At 40.7% G+C, this 16,244-nt stretch overlaps 1 protein-coding gene across 1 annotated transcript in view; it reads left to right on the top strand.

Moving 5' to 3' along the window:
* Positions 1–940: 940 nt before the first annotated feature.
* Positions 941–16,244, top strand: part of SEMA4C (semaphorin 4C) — a 150,518-nt gene continuing 135,214 nt past the window's right edge. Inside the window, exon 1 of the mRNA XM_044084386.1 lies at positions 941–1,467. The gene's annotated coding sequence lies outside the window, so the exon portion shown is untranslated. The remainder of the gene's footprint in view (positions 1,468–16,244) is intronic.

Here is a 16,244-nt window from a genome sequence, read left to right as displayed (position 1 = left end):
AATCATAGCTCTCAACCTTCCATCTCCAAAATGAGGAACACTATCCCTCATAATGTGGAACAAATGGGCAAAATGTGGAACACATACTAATGGCTTACTAACAACTTCAACTAGGAAGGTCATATGATGGTAAAAATATGCTGGTTTTACTTATAAGGAAGATGTTTTAATGAATTAATATAATTAATTTCTATTTACAATGAATTTCACTTAAAATAATTCCTAACACTGAATGTGTGACAAGAGTCGTTCAATGTGGAACTTTGAGGAACGTGAACTTTTTAAGACCCCAAATGAGGTGCGTTCCTCGTAATGAGGTACACTTGAGAGGTATGCGTAACAATACTAATACTTTTAAGTGTCACTGATTCAGGAGATAAGCGATTGAGCAGTACTATGCCCCTTCCCTGTAAGGTGTGTTGTGCCTGATGCCCTGTGTGAGCGCCTGTTTTTACCCCAGCATTCCGTCGCGTATAATTGCCAGACTTTCTCTCACCCAGGCCTAGAAAGAGTCCTATTGTTTATTAACTATTTCTGTTTAAACCTAGCTCGAGCCCATGGCTCCTTTTACGTTAAACAGATTCGCAAAGTGTTAATAGCGTTGTAACGTGTACAACAATGTTGTAGTTAATCAGACACTGGAAAAAAACGTTATTGGACACTAAATTATAGTCTAACAGCACGACGTACTTCAAGTATTCTAACAGGAACCAAAGAAAAAATATAAAGAATAGTGTGAAGGAAAAGCTGTACATATCAATATCATACAACTGCGAGTGCGGGAAGATTTGTAGTATCCTGGAAGTACAAGCTCTGAAAGCATTCGGGAAATTTTTACTGTTCCTTTAAATCATTAAAAAGATTAAACCCACCTGATGGTGACGTTAGGAACAAGGCGGGTCCATCCTGAGGGGGAGGTAAAAAAAATTACACACGCTGACACACACATACACAACCCATGAAAAGCTGCTGACCAACCCTATATTTGTATAGGAACTCACAAGAGTGGAGGAAAAAGGGTGTATTGACATTTGTGGAAAACAAAACTTGGCTCTCACCTCCCCCTACCCAAGACACACACGTATTTCCAAGGGAAAGTAGTGAGGTTTGCTGCAGCTTGGTTGTATTCGTGAATTTAGTTTTCAGTAGTAGACATTTTAAAGCTTGCATTTGGCTTTACTGTTGTGCACTTTTGCACATCTGCTGTCCCAGGACTTTGGCAGTAAGTCGGGGTTTGCAGCACAAGTGAACGTTGCCGCCAGGTCACTGGCAGTCGCCTACGGGAAGGCGCTGCGGTACAGAAATCCGAGAAGGAAAACAAGGCTCATCAGATTGCAAGGAAAACGTCTCAACAAAAGGATTGGTACTAACCGTACCTGCCTGTTTTTGCTTGTCGTACGCCACTCACTTGGGTAACTGCAGCTTCTGAACAACTTGAAAGCTTTTAATCTGATAAACCGAAAAAAGGTAGGTTTGGGTTTGAATCCTGAGTGTCCATATGGGGTGAGGTACGCAGTGATAATCGTGTGCATGGGCGCTGTAGTTGGGGAACACTAAGTCATTCGTTGTTAGCCCTGTTTATTTTGAAATTATAATGCGAGGATCGCTTTCTTTTCTTATTTTTTTATTTTATTTTGCAAGCATTGCATGGCCACGCATCTCTGTGATTTATCTTAGGATCTTGTTTCGTTCTGCTAGCACAGCTCCTGATGGTGGGGGTTGTGCAGCGTTGAGCTTAACAACTATGCCCGGATTAATCTCCTAGAATTTCTGGAGAACGCAGGATGTGGCCAGCGTCTAGCACTTTTTTAACTTTTGCAGCTCTTCCCAATTAAATGTGAGCGAAATAACTGGAGCTAAAGAAAACGAGGACGTGTGCGCATATTTTTTTCTGCTTTAGGTTCGTGTTAATAGGTAGCAGACCTGAGTATGATGCTGGTAAATAAAATCGGTGCCTCTTTGGGAGCAAGGTATTTGTGGGGTGTAGTCTGTGGTACATATGTGCGTCTTTTTATCACTTTGTTTGGCAAACATTGTGGTGCATGAAGTCTGCTCTGGACCTATAGGTGGTAACTGTAATGCAAATCTTGTAATAGTTTTAATGTGTGTTAATGGTTTTCTTTTTTTCTGGCTACGCAGATGCGTGTGTGCAGGTAGTGACACATTTTTTCACCTACTTGAGCTGGAGGCTGTTAACACATTTGGTTTTATATCACCCTCGATGTGATGTTTAATTAACCATGGGTGCTAGTAGCTATGGGGTGCCCATTATCACACGGATATGGAATTGCAGACTGCATAGGAGGTAGGTTAAAATCTGAGGTCGTGTTTCTGATGTTGGGAGAGGGTGGTGACTCGAATGAGTAGTAGAAGTTGGAAAACTGACAGTTGAAAAGCTGTTAAAAGGAGCTGGTAACATTAGAAAATTGTTATTTCAGTGGAACCTGTAGATATTTGTTTTTTGTAGGGTGACGTTGGTCACCTGATTATTAGTAGCTATTAATGTGTTTATGTGATACTCATCAACTTTTGTTTATATAATTTGTTATATTTATTCTTATATACTTAATCTACTGAATTATGATACTGTGCAATGATTTTGTTATTGTATGTGCTCTAAAAAGGAAAAAGAATCCATTTATGTGGTTATCAAGTTGTAAAATAAATACTGAGATACCAGAGTGACTTGTTTCTAGCGAGAAAATGCCATCACAGTGTCCATAGATAGACAAGTGGTAAAGACAGTCTGCAGGAAGAGTAGTCTGGCATGTCATTTTAGGTCACAGTTAGTGAGCACTTTCATCCATTGTGTTACTGTTTGAAATGCATGGCAAATTATATGGTTGTAAGTTATCATCATGACTGTTGTGCTTTCACAAAGCACTTCTTTAGTGGAACAATTACTACCAATGTGAGACTTCATACTGTTGAATCAGACTGACCTCCAACTATCTAATACCAGGCACTGGATATGTGGTCATACAGGACCATGCTGTAAGAGGAGACCTACAACCATATAGCTGATCTGTAGGAGTGAGAAGGGACTCGTGGCAAGAAACCTTCTTTCAGAGTAAGAAGCATTAAAATTAAACATTATTTGTTTCACTTTATTCACCTGATTAGTAGTTCAAAGTGGCAGTGTACATTTACATTTAAAGACTGTGGTAGGAAAGTTTGTTGTACAGTAAGTAGCATCTGCAGATCATGTAATGAGTATGCAAGTGTGCCAGTACTGTTGAGGTAAAGGTAATGCTAGCAGTTATATATACCTGGTTATTTTTTGCAGATAGTCAGCTTCCTTGGGTACACAGTACCAAAATCCCGTCCAGTGATGGGCTGTTTTTTTGGGGTGGGGGTTGCAACACTGCATCTATGTGTTGCTTGTTAATCAGTGAAAACGAACTTCAAAATTGCTCTTTATGTCAGTGCAGCTGTAATCTACTGTTTCACCTAACGTAACCCAATACTCATGTAACATGAAGTGGAAAATGCTGACTGGACTGTATTAATGCATTTGTAATGGGGTGTAGATAGAGTAAGTGGTATCTACATGAAATTAGAGCATGCATACTGCAGCTCCCCTCAGGAATAAGATTATATTCGACATCCTGTGAGGAGCAGGTGAAAGTCCCCCAGAAATATACCTTGCGTTGTGAGAGAGGGAGATTTATCTCAGACATGGCGTCTGTTTGGAAATGAGTGATCAAATTGTGTGGTTTCCCATTAGCTCAGGTGCACTTGAATCAAAATGGAAAGCAGGCTTTTGAGAAATGAGGTAATACCTCAGTAAAGTTCTGACCAACAGGCATGAATGTGCAGCATGGGGTTACTTCAAGGCTGTCATTACAGAGGCATATTTTGTCATATTAAATATAAATAAAAGGAAAGCACTGTAGTCCACCCCAAAAGAAAAGCACTGTAGTTTTCAGTTGGGTGGCTTTGAAGATTGTAGAAAAACTTGGTATTTAGAACTTGTAGGGAAGTCTAGATAGGGAAGGAGAGGAAATCATGAAATCTGGATATGGAAGAAGAAGAAATCATGCTTATCACTTAAACCCAAGGAAATGGATATAGTCATATGAAGGTATTGGATAAAGGAAAAGAAGCAGAAAAATCTTTCCATCGAGAAACAAGATGTGACTTTTCTATTGATACATAAGGGAATAAAAGGACAGGATCGGTTTAAGTAGCTAAAAGGAGGTTGGAGTATTGTGCGGGGAAAAAACAGAACTGGTAAATGAACACTTTCAAACATTCAAAGAGGAAGTGCAGATATGGTTAACCTAACATAACCAGTAAGTTAGCCTAGGATAAGGATTCAATCTGCTCTTGTGTTGTTGTGAATCCAAAGATATTCTGAATTGTCTCTGCCTGTTCAGAGAACAGAAATCTAGTTTACTTTCTGACAGCATTATTGAAATACCATGTTCACTGTTGCTTCGACTTAAAATCTGTTAACAGTTGATCCCTTTTTAACTGTTACTATGAAGGAAGTAAACACTCTGTAACTCATTCCAGGGTGCTAAGACAAATTTCAGATTGGCAAGGCATGAACAATATTCTGAACGTTGTTTTTGTGTAACATGTTCTTTTCTTCATTAGTGGTCGAAATAACCATAGTTTATTGTATTGGTATTATATTTCTCTTTCTCAATAATTTAAAAATTGGTTTCTTTGTTAGTCAGTAAAAGGAATAAAACCGGTTTCAGTCCCTTTTAAAGACGATAAAAAGGGATTACATCATCTAGTGCACATCAGAAAGGCTGCTGCTTCAGTTTTAACAAAACTTAGCTTCTTGCTTTGTTCTGTGATGGCCACTGAAGTATAACATCTCTGAAAGGTGCATAGCAAAACCCCTTTTTGCACCTCTTTGGCATCACAGAAGTTCATAACAAGGATGCCCATTTCCCCGTTTTCATAATGTAGCACTCCTGCTACATTGCCTTCATTACTAGCAGTATATGTTCATTCATCAAAGCCAGTAGTAGCAGTAACATTTCAGAATCTGTTTGAAAAGATCAAATCTGTTAACTGCTAGCGCAGAAGGATGTTTCTTTTTCCCATCCAGGGAAGTTAGACCCAGATGTACTCATCATATGATGCAGACTCAATGTGCAGTATATGAGAGAGTGCTGGTGGAACCATGGACTTGACAGTATGAGCAGAAGTTATTTGCCATCTTTATGGACAGTTGGCAAGATCCACCTGGAAGTACTTTGTCCACTTCTGCAAACCTCATTGGTGTAGTGACCTATACAGAGTTATTCAACTGAGCATAAAAAAAGCAGTCAGTGAGCATCATATATCTGAAGAGAGTGAGTCTCAGACAGTTTCAGCACTTCTGGGTGAAGGTAAAGCATGAAAACATTTTCAAGGGAATCCAGTTATTACAAAAAAAAAGCGATGTGTGAGAATAAGGGTATGCAGGTTATGCATTTTTAAGATACAGGGAAGTATTATTTCTTGGAAAGGGCAGTGGTAATGAAAAACAGTGACCCGATTCAACGGTGAGCGAGAAGATCATAATGGGGGGGGGGGCTGCCTCTCAGCCACCCAGTCTTTTGCTGAATATCCTTGATGTTGTATATTTTAATTACATTTATTAATTGCGTTAGTGTGTACTGGGCAGAACTCCTTAACAGAGGGTGAATAATCAGAGTGTGGGTAGGGGTGGAAACCTATGTGTTGGGTGGGGGGTATAGTGAACAGAGTCCATCACATTATGGTAACTTTGTTTCTGTTTTCAAGATGAGTAGAGTTATGGTCTTTGCATTTGCAGTAGTTTGATTAAAGCAGTTTGGTCTTGGGATGCTGATGACTGGCACTAGTTCAGTCGGAATTCACAAAGGAAAACAAAATGATCCAATCACAGTGGCACTCTGCCATTAGAGTTTTATGAAACATGTCAAGATGTCATAGGATAGCACAGCAGTGCCAAAAATCCATTTTACGTTCTGCTTACCTCAGAATTGTTCTAAAAGGTTACAGTGGTCCCTTAAACCAGTTTGTCATTGTGTTATCAAAACTCCATCCTGACTTTCATCATGTTATGTTGCACTTGTTGATGGGGGGAGCTTAGAGCTGGGGAGTAGGGGAGGTGGAAGAGGTAACACTTACCACATGTAGGAGAGCTGTGAAGTTTCAGGTTTGTGGTTGGACGATTTTGGAATGGAACAAAAATTTACACCAAAGCAGTGCATTGTATGTTAAATTTATCTCTGGCGTGTTGAGAGTATATAAAATAGTATGTGTGAAATTGTGATAGTGTGGTGACATGATTACAGCATGCCTTCAAAGTCTGGGATGTCTGTGACCATTTAATAATGATCAGATTCCTTTTCAAGGTGCACAGTTAACAGTGTTATGAACTTTAGCTGCACAACAAATGGCTTAGAATCTCAGAATGAATAAGACCGAAAATCATGTTGGTTTCCTGGTATGCAGAATCAAAAAAAGATAATTTCTCTTGACATATCAAGTCAGTTTTAACTTTCAATGTCCTGGAAATAAATGTCATGTCTTCAGAACAGACTTGTTTTTGTGTGCAATATTTTAGATGTAATACACACGTTTAGAAAGATGGGGAGAGAAAATGGTTTTTAATGAGGTGTTGGAAGTGTACTTGAAGGGTGGTCATTTTCTGGCAGATAATATGGGGGACAGTTTCTGATGCCCACCACAGTATGATGCAGGTGACTATTGGAAATCTGCTAAATGCTAGGAGTCTCCAAACATGAAACTGTACTCATTGCAAGCATTCTTAATCCTGGAAAATGCTGACATCTGCACAGTCAGAAAAACCTGGTTCAAAGCTGCGGAGAGCACCTCATCCTATCATACATTCAGACCCCAAACTGTGGGTAGTAAAGCCAAAGGAAGCAGAGTTTCTGTATATATTAGACATACATCCCTCCAGGCTGGTCAAACAGTATGACGCACAGGAGACACTCCAGGTGCTGTTAACCATTGGCAAGACCCCTATACAAATCATAGCTAGTAACTGGCCCCCAAATCTGACTCGAGATGCCCAATCCGCATATCTGGACTTCTTTTTGAATCTGTCAAGATTCAATCCTTTAACCCTATCTTGGGTGACTTTAAACTACCCAAAGAGACTGGAAGAACTACTCATGCCAGAACACAAATGCCTAGAGATTCCTTGATTTTTGTCAATGCAAATGCCTTGGAACAGCTAGTTGATACCCCCACAAGAGGTGATAATGTCTTGGACTGGTGTTAACCAACATGAGTAACCACTGCAGCACCCCTGCAGTATCATACTCCCTGTTAAGATCTGACCATAAAGCAGTTATTTTCGAAGTCACCATCTCCCTAACCCCCCCCCCCTCTAGCTAGGGTCGAACAAAAAAAACATTTCCAAAGCTGATTACAGCCTCCAGAGGGGTGGTATAAACAGCTTCACAGCCTTTTCCCCCTCTCTAGCACAAGTATCCAGAACTACACCAAAGCACTATACGAGCGTTTATATAGATGCTTGGAATCAGGAATACCTGACAGGACTAAATCATCCTCCGCAAGGAAGAGTAAGCCTGTCGGGTGGACATCTGCAATAAGTAAACTCTATAACAAGAGGAGAAAATTGCATCCAGTTGGGCACCTGCTCTTTCTTGGTCCTAGACAGCAAATTTTCCTTCGCCTGAACAAGCAAATAAGAGGACTAGTGAAATCTTCCATAGCAAACTTTGAGTCCAAGTTGGCCACATCTATTAGAGACAGTCATAAGGTCTTCTTCGCATATGTACGCAATCTCAAAGAAAGCACCCAGATCTGTTTAGAACTGGCAGTCAGGGACACCACATATACAAATGCCATAGATACAGCAAACTTGCTGGCTGACAGATCAGAAAAAACGTCACCCCTGCCCCCCCCCCCCCAATCAGTAAATCAGGACGCCCCTAGTACCCATCCCTGTCCCCTTATATGTAGGGAACAGGTCATCACTTCTCTGTCTCAAAGGCAAAAGATTCAGCCTCCATGGGAACCGATAACATCTCAGGCTACATACTACATGAACTAAGGCATGAACTTGCAGCACCATTAGGCGCCTTATTCAACCAAAGCCTTAGTACAGGCTTCGTCCCAGCTGAGTGGAAAACGGCCACTGTCATTCCTTTGCACAAAGGTAGAGCATCCACCGATCCAGGGAATTATAGACCCACCAGCCTAACTAGCCTGATCTGCAAGGCCGTGGAATGGATCATCATGGACCTCATTAACAGGGGCATTGGCAACCTCCGAACACTTGATCCCACACAGTTTGTCTTCGTCAAGGGGAGGTCATGTCTGCTAAATCTGGTCGACTTCTTTGAGACAGTCACCAAAGTCATGGGCGAGGGGAAGATGGTGCACACTGCCTACCTTGACCTGGCCACTCGGGCATAATAGATAAACTCTCTCAAGTAGGCATCAGTTAGTGTGTTACCACATGGGTAGCTAACTGGCTCACTGATGGAACCCACCTAGTCAAAATAGAGGAAGCCATGTCAAGCAGTAGGCCTGTAACGAGCGGCATATCCCAGGGTTTGGTCTTGGGGCCACTGGTATTTGGGATGTACTTTTCTGAGGTGCAGGCCAAAACCATTTGGCTATGGCTGACCAAGTTTTCAGATGACTGCAAGCTGGGCGTTGTCATCAGTTCAACTAGTGATATGGACATCCCCCAAGGGGGTCTCAGCCAAACAAATAACTAGTGCCAGAAATGTGGCCTCAAGCTGAATACCGAAAAATGTATCATCGTCATCATCCCTTTTAGTGACGTCCCCACAAATTGTCACATTAATAACAACGTCCTAAGAATGCAGTCAGTCGTGAGGGATTTGGACACCCATGTTGATGGCAACCTGACTTTTTTGATCACCGTGTTGCTTCCATTTTATCGAAAGCTTTCTACATGGCCCACCTCATAAGTGAGGGTATCTCATCCAGGGATAATGAGGTCATAACATCCCTGTCCCTTATAAGGCCCATTATTGAGTACAACACCCTATTCGGCATGTCCCTCGCAAAGCACATTCAGCAGCTGGAGAGACCACAGAGGTTGGAGAATTCAGGGCCTCAAAAATCTACCTTACACAGGCTAAAAGCCCTATCCCTCTACTCCGTTTCATACAGACTTCTCAGAGGTGACCTGTGTCTTGCTTACAAGGTGATCTTGGACCCCTGCCTTGATGGGACTGCTGCATATCCACAATTCAAGCTCCACTTGAGTAACCCGCACTCACAGCCTCAACCTGATCTGTGACATCAACATGACTTGTTGACAGGACAGATTTGTGTCTCACAGACTCCCCCATCTGTGGAATAGACTCCCTCTAAATGTCAAGCAGAGTACCTCTTTACCCCTGTTTAAGTGCAACCTGGATAACTGGATGGGAAACAGAAATACATCCCTTGAATTCCACCTGTGTCCCTGCTGGACAGGGGCATCCGGTGCCGACTTGTCTGAACATGGGCTAAACACTTGGCTAGGCTTATAAGGGTCTCAGGGCCAATAGGCTAGTAACTTCCTATGAAACCAGATTATTTAAAATTTATTTTATGTAGCACTGCCAGAAGATTATCTGCCCTGCAAAATCCGACAGTTCTATGTTCCGTAACGTATGTTCCACTATGGGCTTTTTTTTGTTTTGTACAATATTTAGATCAGTGTTAGAAAACATTTCTTGGCCTAAAAACTGTAGGAAATTTGTCATCCCCCCGCAGGACACATCTGCCCAAATAGACATCTGTGCGAAAAGGATATGCAGTAAGCTTACTGTATGACCCTGAGCAAGTTGTTGTAATCCTTTTTCATTGTTTAGCTATATATTTGGGTAAACTGCAGATATTCTGTTAATTAAATATTGACTTCAATGTGATGAAATAATTAAATGTATGTACTGGTTACTCATGCTATATTTTATTACCTGGGTTTGAAGGAAGTACCTCTAAGCTTTTGAATAGCTGTTTCTTTTGCTGTCATCACAAGTGAGGTGATGTTGGTTAGAATTCATAATCTGCCTGCATTTCCAGAAGAACCAAGGACCTTAGTTCTGTGTTCTTTTGTTCTTTCTGATAATCCTGCAGCACAAAGAACTGGGTTTGCATGTTGTAATGGTCCCTGTGGTACAGAGTTGCTGTTCAAACCTAACGATATAGCATTTGTTAAGTTTTTTTTAGGCTAGTACTTCATATTAGGGTATTTTAATCAGTTTTCTCCCTTTAATTTTAAGGCTATTCCCAGCATTCCTAGCAGGCTGAGATCTTATTAAGATTATCCCGTGGCTCGTTATGCTGTTTCAATGGTTAAGTGATGCAAAGTGCACAGCTTTATTCTGGCGGCATGCAGTGGTGTAGGCACTGATAATTGGGAAGCAGGGCTTGTTTGTTTTTCTATAGTTTTTGATTGATTAGAATTGCAGCTTATTCATAGACTTCGTTTTCTTTAACTGGGGCAGAACACTGAACCATGCAGGCCTATTTCAGATTCAGCCTGGGGCTGAATATTAAGGTAACTAACTCTGCAGTAATAATATACAGTGTATTAGTGAATGGAGTAACAAACCTAAAGTGGTCATGTTATAGGGTCCTTCTTATACCTCCTCAGTGCAAGTCACGGCCCACTCAGTGTAAAATATTCTGCACCACTACCTGCCAGTAATTGTCTCTCTTCCTTTCATTTTCCCTATCACTAAAGGCAGAGGTCAGCTGGAATGGTTCCATCATTTTGGCAGCCATCAGCAGTGGTTTATTTTATATTAGCCAAGGCTTAATCCCTCTACACCACTGCATCTGTTTATGGTGCAGGTTGCCCAAAGCTAGGAGTGATCCACTTATCCTCCAATAGGCCAACCTCTCTTTCTCCGGGATTTTGATGGGCAATTGCCTGCCGGCTATAAGCTCATCAACGCCTTTCAGGAAGCATATCTTCTTGTTGACTTAATGTTTGAGGAGGTCATTTGATCGGGAAATGTAATTGCTCACAATGGGTGTTGTATCTTCAAGGTACAGACATTTTTATTGGCGGTGGAAACAAAGGCAAAGAGGGTTGTGCTTCTCCATAACATTATGGCAAATTTTTCTACCACTGCAACCTAAATGCAACACTAGAGCCGAGTCTAGGGTTGCCAACATGGACTTAATACCAACTTGTGGGAAGGCATCATTTCTGAAAGGGTGCATTCCTCCATTTGGGGAGTGATGAAAAGGTGACTGGTGCACTTATGTGAAGATTTATATAATATTACCACTACTTTTTTTTTTCTTGGTTTCTAAATTTTCTACATTTCTGGTAGCATGCTCTGTACACCTTTGGTTTGTATACAAAAAATTAGTCTTTTTCATGACTCCAACTTGTGTGTTTTAATGATCCTCAGCAAGTTTAAGTATTTTGTTTGGTTTAATTACTCTTTGTTAACTAGTTTACTTGGGTAGTAAGCCCACTACACAGACATGACTGTTATTTAGAAACAGTCATGGTTACTTGTCTGATTTGCAAAGAGCCACCATGTATAAGTGGAAATTGGAATAAAACTTGTGACTGTAATGTGGACGTCACTAGTGGTTCATAGTTTTAACTCTGCATTGTACTACTAGACATTACGTGGCTTTTCAATGCTTCTTACAACCTTTTTCTCAGTGGCAGGAAAAGGTGTACAAGATTTGTAATCACTTCGGATTTGATTGCTCTTGCTTGTTTCCTGGGATTTGAGACGCATTCCTAATTCCAGGCCATCGGGATGGTCTTGTCTTTCAGGAATCTTGCATGTATGTTAACTACATTGAATACGTGGTTTTGCATCAAGGTCATTGCACAGAAAAGGTAATTTATTCTAGGGCAAGGGTCAGATATTCATGTGAATGTAGTGAAGTGGTGAACTGCATTGTCTGTAGTATTGAATTAAGGAAACAGCTGCAAAAATTGTACTGTTCCCTGGGGAAAAGCAAAAGGAAGTCTTGCAGATCTAGGGTGTGTCCTGTAGTTTTTCCACAGGATAAAGATAACATAAAGGATACAGCAGTGTTCAACACCCCCTTGAAAAGGAATACAGTGATTCACTTTAAGGTGGCAAGGAAGTGGCCTTTGTGAACTGCGGAAGATGTAATCTAACCCATTTTGTCATTGGGGTGGGGATATGTGACTGAGACACCCACATCTTTGAAATATGTATTTAGGAAATTTATTGGCATTAAAATAGTTGGGAGGGGTCTGAGATAATGTTGGTGGATCTGATCCTATTATCAGCACTTTGTCTCATCCCCCCACTTAATGTGTTGTAACAGGAGAGTAAAACAAAGGGCTGCAATCTAAAGTTGGCCAGTTTGCTTTTGATCATCACAGCTGCATTAGAATTAATGGGGTTCCTTAGCCCTGTCTTGTTAATGCTGTTGTGAAAGGAGAGCGCAGTTGCAGACCAAGTGTTTGTTGCATTTTTATTTTTCTGTAGAAGTAACTTGCTGGATACCTGAGAGTTGCAGTTTAACTTTATAGAATGCTTCATGGAATTCAGGGAAGTCCTCTTGGAATTTCTTGGAGCTTGACATGAAAGACTGCTTGGAGAGCTTTGCAGCTTCTGTAGTTTTCTTCTGAAACTGGAGTTTACAGGCCTACAATTGCTGTGTGAAGTTGCACTTGAGTGAGAGGTGGGCATACAGACTCTTTTTATTTATTTGTGCTTTTTTAACTTTGAGTCTGGATTTTCATGTGCAGGCAGCCGTCAATTTATCATGCATGTGGAAAACAGCTTATGGACAGATGGCCAATTACTTTCCTAGACTTGGTCAAACTACTGCCCAGCGACTTCTAGCATTGTGTAAACACTAGCAAAATGATCAACAGCTGGTTTGCTGCACTTTTTCCCTTTGCTCTTATTTTTGATGATGCATTTGAAGTAAGATGCTTTATAGGGGTCAGTCTAGAAGGCCAGAGTAGGGTTTTTAAACGTTTTCCCAGCCCTGACCCCTTGACTTGATGCATATTCTGATCTGTAAAGCTTGAACTTTCTTCTGGTCCTCTTCATCTTACATCGTTTACTCAAATTTGCTTCCTCTTATTGCTCAGACTTTTTTTGCATTTGTTTACCTCCATATGCCCATCGTTTTGCTGCTGTCTTCTAAGAGTCCCTTTGTTCTCTTCATAAACACTTGTTTTGGCCTTTTTTCAAACTTGTTTTTTGTTTCCTTTGGGCAGGTAAGAGTCCACTAAACATAGATACCAGTTCTTTAAGGGGGAGGGACGGTATTGCTAGTTAAGTAAGTTGTTAAGTTATTTATTTTACCGAAAGCAATCTTCTGTACTGTTCTCAAAAAGCTGCCAATTTTCTTATCTTTGCTGATTTGTATCATTTAATATTTTTAATGAAGCAAGTAAGTTGTTCTTTTGATCTTCATACAGTGGGAAAACCTGATTCTGTAGCTTGTTTTTGTGCAGTGTGTCCTTGACTTTGTACCTCTTTTTATGTTTCCAAATTCCTGTGCAGACATCCTTTCCTCTCACTATTTTTGTACTACGTTTGTGCCTGAAGATGTAATTTATCCACTTAAGAAAAATATACACCGCTATCACACTCTTCAGCTTGCAAGGCAGATATTGTTCAGTGTGTATTAAGCAGCTAAACTTGAGTTACTTCATTGTGGAGACAGAGGTTCAAGTCCTGACATTTTTCTTTTGAATATTTTATTATTTTGAGCAAGTTGATTAATCTCTGAAAAGAACTCTAGTGAGTAAAAGCCTAACCTTGTTGCTCAAGTTATGTTTATAGGTGGATATTAAAATGGGGTTCAATCTACTCCTTGACATTTTCCTGTTTAGAATGCCTGCATTTTTATGGGGAAAAACATATATACACACACACACTTTAACATAATGCATTGCAGCTGATCAGTGAGACTAATGCAGCCTGATTGCTTTGTCTATAAAGTGAACTGTATGGAAGACTGGGTGACCTTAATGCACTGAGACAGCTAAACTGTCACTGGGGTCAGAGCAGAAGCCAGTGGAACTGCAGATAAAGATTTCCTGTAGTTCGGGGGAGGTCACATTTTCAGGATCACCCCTGAAACCGAAATCACAGGTGGTCACCAATCCTTGGCAGGTTGTGAGCCATAGCTGGGTTGATGCATAGTTGAATTATTTCCTTCTACAACTTGTGCACTTAATGGGCGTGTAATGGCATCCGCTTATAGAAGGCAGGTGTGCCAGTAGGAACAGGGTAGTGGCAGCAACGTAATCTCATACATAAGTGCTGAGATGCTGCTTTGTTCTGTGGAGTACTGTGGATGGTTAACATGCAGAGCTTTTCATTGAGATTGATGGGGGGTGCTTTGAATACATTTCTAAAATGTTACTTTTTCGCTCTTCACCCAAAGTCAAAAAGGAAATCAGGGCGATGTCATTAGTCCATTCTCAAAATTACCTGGGGGTGCCCATTTACAAACATAAATGTAAGAAGAGAGGATCACACCCAATCTGGAGTATAAATGGTGTGTGGAAGGAGGAGGAGTAGCATTGTCTTGTGGTTTTCATGGTGTCGTTTTTGTTAGGGGACCTTCAACCCACGTAGTCTTTGTATTTGTCTCTAGAGGCAGTAATGTTGCTTGCATTCAGTAACTTTTTCCGTAGACTGCCTTATCTGAAGATTCATTTAGATACTGTTGTCTGTAATGAGGTTTGTGTGAATATAGTCTGCTGTTTGCTTGTTATACATGCACTGTTCACACTTACCTCTGTTAACCTTTTAATTGAAACGGCTCCTGTCCTTTGAAACAAGAATAATTTGGAGTCAGATTAGCACAGACAGTGGTAAACTAATGTGCAGTAGCTGTTAAAATCAGGTCTCTCAAGAGTTTGTACATTAGTTGATACAGTCCAGACTTCACAGCTGTTGCCCTTGGGTTAGGTCATTTGCCAAAAGTGCATCTGCTCTGAGTGTAACAATACCCTATGCGAGTATGGGCTGATGTGTATATTCAAGTTTGTTGTATTTTGTATTCCTGACAGCATAGCTAAAATTGTAGTGTGTGTCACGTGGCTTTTGGTCACAAGATGTGGTATGAGAAGTGGTATGAGAAAACTTGCAAATGTGTACACTCCTTATAGGGCCAGCAGGAGCTAAAGTTCAGGAATCTGTGGCTTTGCTCACTATCCCAAAGGTACCCATAGAGATATTAACTGAGTTCAGTAACTTGGTGGGAAGGGTAGCAACCTAGTTAGCTACCAACTCTGCTTGCAGCATTTATGGCAGCATAAGTGAGGCCATGTTGCTTCAGCACATCATGTGCTTGCACACACACCGGATCAGGCACTGCACGGTAGTTCGATGTATGGTTTCTATTTAGTTGATAACTCTTTGGTGCATCCTGCTGGTGTACTTGGGAATTACATGTACAAGTTAATAGTGAGATGTGCTGGTCCTGCTGCAGGACTTGTGATGATGAGTGTACACTTCCAGCCATATCAATTAAGGAATGGTACCTTGTGATTAGACAATTTTTTTTTTTTTTTTTGGTATTTCTCTGTGGGTCAGGGATATCTTACATGCTGTGTTTGCATCTGTGGCCTGTCGCTGCTGTAATGGTAATACTATTTCATACTTTGGGAAACTGATCTTGATTCATCATTTTCAACTGCACACATCACTTTTTTTGAATTCTGGCATTGCAAACATTTATATTTGTGCAGCTCTGCATACCTGGTATCTGTAAAGAAAAAAAAAACGGCACAAAGGTGGCACTCAGACATGTGGGAAGGATTAATCCTCAAGCGTGGCATGCTTACCTGATGAACTGTTCTCAAATGGAATATGGATTAGTTTGCCTAAGGTCTGTTATCCATCAAGTGTTATCTCTTTTGCATAATGAGCTGTGCACACATGTTTGTTTGTATAATCAGCATCATGCATGTTAGAGTGAATATTTTTGCTTGTTAGTTTAAAACTCTGTGGTCTGACGTGCGTCAGATTAATTAACTATCTGTTTAAACAGGTCACATTACGTACTGAGGATTTTAGCAGCTGATGTACATTATTGCACAACCTTAACTAATGCAGTTCCTATACCTGTTGTGGTTACACTGACTTGCACCAGGGCAGCACCAGCTGTGGCGTAATCTTCACTGTAAACTGCAGTCAGGGCCAGTTTTACTTTAGATGATTAGTTTGTGGATGGGGGGAATATTTTGCAGAAGTAAATCAAACCTGTATGTAAAGTAATAGCTGTATGTCTTCTGCAGAAAATTGTACGAGCCT

The sequence above is a fragment of the Protopterus annectens genome, chromosome 9.part0 (genome assembly GCF_019279795.1).
Source record: "Protopterus annectens isolate FY-2018-M chromosome 9.part0, PAN1.0, whole genome shotgun sequence".
Taxonomy (NCBI): domain Eukaryota; kingdom Metazoa; phylum Chordata; order Ceratodontiformes; family Protopteridae; genus Protopterus; species Protopterus annectens.
The sequence above is the reverse complement of the archived record's forward strand: the minus strand, read 5'-3'. Positions and strand labels throughout refer to the sequence as shown.